The sequence below is a fragment of the Nelumbo lutea genome, chromosome 4 (assembly GCF_056320005.1).
Source record: "Nelumbo lutea isolate HS-2025 chromosome 4, American lotus-T2T, whole genome shotgun sequence".
Taxonomy (NCBI): domain Eukaryota; kingdom Viridiplantae; phylum Streptophyta; class Magnoliopsida; order Proteales; family Nelumbonaceae; genus Nelumbo; species Nelumbo lutea.
The window spans coordinates 100,501,175-100,508,213 of NC_142687.1; positions in this window are offsets into that span (position 1 = coordinate 100,501,175).

Sequence of the window (7,039 nt, forward strand, 5' to 3'; positions counted from 1 at the left end):
TGTTAAAAGAAGTATAATTGTCAAAAACATAGGGATATGGAATCTTACAAGGGTAGGATCAGCCAATTTCCTAAAACATAAGAGTAATTTAAACATTTTATTTTATTCAAATCCAAAAACAGGACTTTAAAAAAAACAAAAAACAAAAAGGAATGGCATCTTTAAACTGAAATCCAACTTTAGTCCCGCCTTAGCAACCACATGAGCAGCTCCTCCATTTTCTTCACGAGGAATCTATTGGACTTTGAAAGCTTTCCATGCACAATGTTTTTTGATATCTTTGCATATATAAAAAATTTGATGTCTTGGATCCCTAAGAAGTTGCTAACTAAAATTAGACGATTATCAAACAAAAGACATAGCTCCAAAAAGGGCCTTAGCTTTTGCTACTAGCGGGAAACATGAGTTCTGTAGCTCAAGAATTTTGGCACGGCGAGATCTTTAAGTAGTCTATCTAATATAAGACACCATTTCCTTCTGATTCAGGGAAGACAGAGAATTCTATATACAATTTCTTAAGTAGCTGAGCAGTAATTCCTAGAGGCGTTCAACCTTGACAACCGCTTATACCCAACACGTGGAAAATCTTAAAGAAGCAACAGAAGAATAAGCAACACAAGAGGATATATACCTCAGAAGAAGCAACAATGGAGGAAGAGGTAGAAGATGCCAGATAAGGAAATATGTCGTAATGTCATTCTACGTATCATTTCTTTAGACGGTACCTACACGGCCACCCTAGTTCCAAAAGGAAATAGATAACAACCTCGTTGAATTCAAAACTCAAATCACTCATTCATCACAGGGTCTTAAGATCTTGAAACTCCAACTACAAATCTCTTCTTGTTTTGGTAGGTGGATACACTTTGCCATACAAAAGGGAGTTGAAAAACTCGATATGAATTTCTAAGGATATTCTTATAGCATCAAATATACACTTTGATGTTGAAGTTCTAAATCAATGCATGTAAATATCTGTGAAAGCTCAAACTCTATGAACAGCAATCGATGATTATGATTTAATTTTGTTTTGAGTTATTATGGGTTTTGTTGATATATACACTTTGATTAACGTTCTAAAGACAGTGTTTTCAGACGCGCCTCAAAGCTTATCCTCCAAAGTTTTCAGTGACCCAATTTTTTCAAAAATTTTAAAATGTTATTCTGCAATAGAGGCAGAAACAAGCATGACTTCGATCAAGATGATGAACCAAGATCTTGTTCGATTGGACTAGTTCGATGGAGCAAACTTTAGCCGGTGGCAAGACAAAATGATCTTCTTTCTGGCCACACTAAAACTGTACTATCACCTGGATCCGAATCTGCAATCACTTCCTGAACCCACTAACAAATCAGAAAAATTGAAGAATGAAAGAGCAAAACGAGAAGAGAATTCACTTCTGTGCCGAGGACACATACCGAATGCCTTTTCAGATCAGCTCTACAACTTCTACAAGGAACTTACATCCCCAAAAGAAATCTGGATGGCTCTGGAATTCAAATATAAGGGGCAAAAACTAGGTATGAATAAGTATCTTATCGTAGAATACTTTAACTTCACCATGAACGACTATAAACCCATACTGGAGCAAGTTCATGAACTACAGGTGATAATCAACAAAATTCGATCCCTTGATATCATCCTTCCCGATTTTTTCCAAGTGGGAGCAATTATTGCCAAACTACCGCCCTCTTGGAAGGATTACAGGAATAAGCTTCTACATAAGGCTAAAGAACTTACCTTGGAGTAAATTCAGCAACACATTTGTATTGAAAAATAGTCTCGAATTAGAGATAGTAGGGATAAGACCTTGGCTGGTATGTTGAACTCTAAGGTAAATTTTGTGGAAAATTGATTGAAGAAGACTAATCTTGCATTATAAGTAAAAAAAAAAAAAGATGGGAACTTCAAGAAGAGCAACAACAAGAGGGATCCTGCTATGTTTGTGGAAAAAATGGGCATTATGCCCGAGTCTGCCGATATCGGAAAGGTGGAATCAAGTCCGCAAATATGGTGGAAGACAATCTGGTGGCCATGATTACTTAAGTAAATATGGCAGAATCGTCTTCTGGATGGTGGTTTGATTTAGGCACCACAGTCCATGTTTGCAAGGACAAGTCCTTGTTCAAGACATATGAAGAAGTAACTGATGGCTAGGAGGTACAAATGGGAAATCAAATATGTGCCAAAGTTTCCGGAAGAGGCAACGTGGAATTGAACTTCACTTCTGAAAAGACACTAACTCTCCTAAATATTCTCCATGTTTCTAACATTAAAAAGAACTTGGTCTCAGTAAACCTTGTCTGTAAGAGGGGATTCAAAGTTGTTTTTGAATCCAACAAACTAATCCTATCTAAGAATATGATTTTTTTTGAAAGAGATATGGTTGTAATGGTATGTTCAGATTAAGTATTAATGAAGGAAAAGTTTCTACTTATATTGTTGCTTTTTTCTCTTTATGGCATGATAGATTAGCACACTTGAATTTTAAATCCATAAAGAACATGAGCAAACTTGGTATATTTGCTTATAGTAATGAATCAACTAAAAAATATGAAATATGTGTAAAATCTAAAATGGCTAAGAAACATTTCCCTAGTGTTGAGAGGGATTCTCAACTTCTAGAACTAATTCATTCTGACATCTGTGAACTCAATGATGTATTAACTAGAGGAGGTAAGAGATACTTTATAATATTTATAGATGATTTTTCTAGGTACACCTATGTCTATCTTATGAGAACTAAGGATGATGCGTTTGACATGTTTAAACTATACAAGACTAAAGTTTAAAATCAACTAGAAAAGAAAATTAAAATCCTTAGAAGTGATAGGAGTGTTGAATACTTTAAAAATGAGTTTAATTATTTCTGTGAATAATTTGGAATAATACATCAGTGTTTTGTTCCCTATATCCCTCAACAGAATGGCCTAGCCGAAAGAAAAAATAGAACACTTACAGAAATGATAAACTGCATGTTGTTAAAAGCTAATGCACATTTAAACCTGTGGGGGGGAAGCACTCCTAACAGCCTGTCATCTACATAATAGAATTGTTTCTAGAGTTAATAACAAATGCCCATATGAATTATGGACAGGAAGAAAACCTAATTTAGCATATCTAAAAGTGTGGGGGTGCTTAGCATATTATAGAGTTTTAGATCCTAAAAGAATCAAGTTAGGACTCAGAGTTAAGAGAAGTATATTTGTTGGATATGCAAAACATAGCAAGGCCTATAGGCTTCTAGACTTAGAGTCCAACATAATAAGTGAAACTAGAGATGTTGAATTCTTTGAGAACAGACTATATTCTGAATCTATAAAAAATGAATCCATAGAAAATGACAGAAAACTTGAAAGAAAAACTCAAATCTCAATAACTATTGGTAATAATGAGACTAAAAGAAGAAATGACACAACTATAACACTTACAATAGAACCTAGAAGAAGTCAAAGACAAAGAACAAAGAAACACTTAGGTTTAAATTTTATCTCTACTCAGTTAATTGTATTTTTTTGTTGAGACTGATAGAGAGAAGATTTTAAATAAGATACTCATTGTCCTAAACATTGAAAATGATCTAAAAACCTATAGTGAAGCCATGACCTCTAGAGATGATGCCTTTTGGAAGAAAGCTATAAATGATGAAATTGATTCAATAATGTCAAATAACACATGAGTACTATTAGACCTGCCTCCATGATCAAAACCAATCAAATGTAAATGGGTGTTTAGAAGAAAATACAACCATGATGGAATTGTACAAACTTTTTAAGGTTAGATTGGTAGTCAAAGAATTCAATCAAAAGGAATGGATTGATTACTTTAACACCTATGCACCAGTGGCTATAACAACTTCTATTAGAACACTCATAGCATTAGCATCCATTTTATCACTTATCTTTTCATCAAATGGATGTTAAAACTGCTTTCTTAAATGGTGATTTAAATGAAGAGGCTTATATGAAACAACCAAAAGGATTTGTTCTTCATAGAAATGAGAAGAAAGTTTATAAACTAGTTAAATCACTATATGGATTAAAACAATCACCTAAACAATGGCATGAGAAATTTGATTCTTTCATTTTATCTTTTGATTTTAAACGTAATAGTGCTGATAGATGCATTTACTCAAAATTCACTGAAAATTATGGTGTAGTTGTATGTCTTTATGTTGATGATATGCTTATTGTGGGTACAAATATGGTTGGCATAAATGAAACTAAAAACTATTTATCCTCTATTTTCAAAATGAAATATTTAGGAGAAATAATACCATCTTGGGAATGAAAGTTAAAAAGCATAGTAGGGGTTATACATTAAGCCAATCACATTATATTGAGAAAGTACTTAAGAAATTTAAGCATTTAGGATTTAAAGAATATAGCACGCTATATGATTCTAGTATAAAGCTAGTAGAAAATACTAATAGAGCAATTGCACAACTTGAGTATGCTAGTGCAATAGGAAGTTTGATTTATGCTATGCTGTGTACTAGACCTGATATTGCATTTGCAGTAAATGAACTTAGTCGGTTTACAAATAATCCCATTGTAGAGCACTGAAAGGCAATTGAGAGAGTTCTTGTGTATCTCAAAAGAACATTGGAACTTGTCTTGTTTTATTGTGATTATCCAGTTGTACTAGAAGGATACACTGATGCGAGTTGAATTACTGGTAATTGAGATAACAAGTCCACCTCTAGATGGATTTTGGTGCGATCTCTTGGGCATCTAAGAGATAAACTTGTATATCTCACTCAACCATGTAATCTGAATTCATAAACTTGGTGGCTGTTGGAAAAGAGGCTGAATGGATTAGGAATTTGTTGTTTGATATAAAACTTTGGCCTAGTCATATGCCTCCAATTTCCATTTATTGTGATAGTGAGGCAACTCTTCAAGAGCCTATAGTGGTACATACAATGGTAAGTCCAGACATACAAGTCCGAGACATGAATTTGTTAGGCAATTGATTCAAGATAAAGTCATCACTATAACCTATGTGAGGTCAAATAAAAACTTGGTTGATCCTCTTACCAAGGGCTTGGCCAGAGAATTAGTAAGAACGATAAGCAAAAATATGAGATTAAAACCCTTTACTTAGTCACCTGTAATGGTAACCCGACCTAAACTGAAAACCATCAGTATTAGGTTTAATGGGTAACAACAAGTTACAACAATGTGATTGTTAGCACTGACATTGAAAAATTTTCCATCACAACATAAAAAGTGTTGTCCGTTATGATGAGAAATTGAGTTAAACTCTTAATGAAGTTTTGAAATGTGTCAAATAACGAAGCACATAGTAGAACTTCATATGTGAACATAGAAGTGGTGCCACTTCTCATAAGAGTTTGGGTTTGCTCTCGGGATTGTTCATGAAACCAGGAAAGAAGCACATGGCCATAACAGTGTTGAGCAAAACTTGAAACTCTTGCAAAGATTGGACATTTTTGTGTGCATGAGTATCTCCGGTCTATCTTGAGAGTAATTGATTTAAGGTCTTACCACCAATAACTTTGACAAGGCTCTGAGATATTTATACTAACAAAATGTTTAAGTTGATAAACACCTTTTGTATGCATAATTGTGCCATAATAGTTTGGATTGAGAGAGAACTATGCAATTGATCAATCAATGTGGGGGATTGTTGGATTTTAATCTCATAAGAGATTGAATCCAATGGGTTTGATTGGTCAATTACATGAGAAGTCACACCTGCACATTTGTTTGGAAAATTAGCTTTTCTCTTACAAAACCTAGTTTTGAACTTATCCCACATTGGAAAATTATAAGGTTTGTTTTTAATATTTTAATAAGAGTTGATTTACACTCCTTAGAAACAGTAGAGGAGAGTATGAAGGCTTGATATTGCGCAGCACGTGCACACGCATGGTGCTTTAGAAACGTACTTTGCTCGCACTTTGCGCGCACCCGCATGGCTCGCGAAGGGCAGCTTGTCACGATTTGATCAGGTGTGATCAAGAGGCACAATTCAAATTTAACAATCATTAACTGTTAATTACCTTTTAAATAGTCACAATGTTTGAAATTGTGACTGTTCAAGGTGCCTTCTCTGAACCAGTACCTACCTTTTCTTCATACCTCTTCATAAATTATTTAAGGAGCATGAATCAGACTTCTAAAACACACATTTTTCGAAATTCACTTTCTCTCTCTCTCTTTCTCTCTCTGTCCGACCTGCTACGGTCTCACATAAGGTTTCTTCGGAAACTCTTTAACTTTGCTGGTCGTAGATTCTCACCCAAGGCTCTGTTGTATCCTAGGAACGAATTTGCCTATAACCCAATAGCAAACTCAGTGAAACTGAGTGGGGGCAAATAACATTCTAAAGACAGTATCTTCAGACGTGCCTTAGAGCTTCTCCTCCAAAGTTTTCAGTGACCCCACTTTTCCAAAATAAGCAACACAAGAGGATATATACCTCAGAAGAAGCAACAATGGAGGAAGAGGTAGAAGATGTCAGATAAGAAAAGATGTCGTAATGTCATTCTATGTATCATTTCTTTAGACGATACCTACATGGTCGCCCTAGTTCCAAAAAGAAATAGATAACAACCTCATTGAATTCAAAACTCAAATCACTCATTCATCACAGGGGTCTTAAGATCTTGAAACTCCAACTACGAATCTCTTCTTGTTTCGATAGGTGGATACACTTTGCCATACAAAAGGGAGTTGAAGAACTCGATATGAATTTCTGAGGATATTCTTATAGCATCAAACATACATTTTGTTGTTGAAGTTCTAAATCAGTGCATGCAAATATCTGTGAAAGCTCAAACTCTATGAACATCGACCGATGATTATGATTTAATTTTGTTTTGAGTTATTATGGGTTTTGTTGACATATACACTTTGATTAACAATAGAGTTTTTGATGCCTACTAATATATGGCCCTGTTCTGTGTCGGTTATTTATAAGCCTAACAGCATGTATTTTCTGTTTGGTTGGGAGAAGATCTAGCTGTTGAAAGATTGAATCCTAAAAAAGTGCAAGAAGCCCATTTTGGGC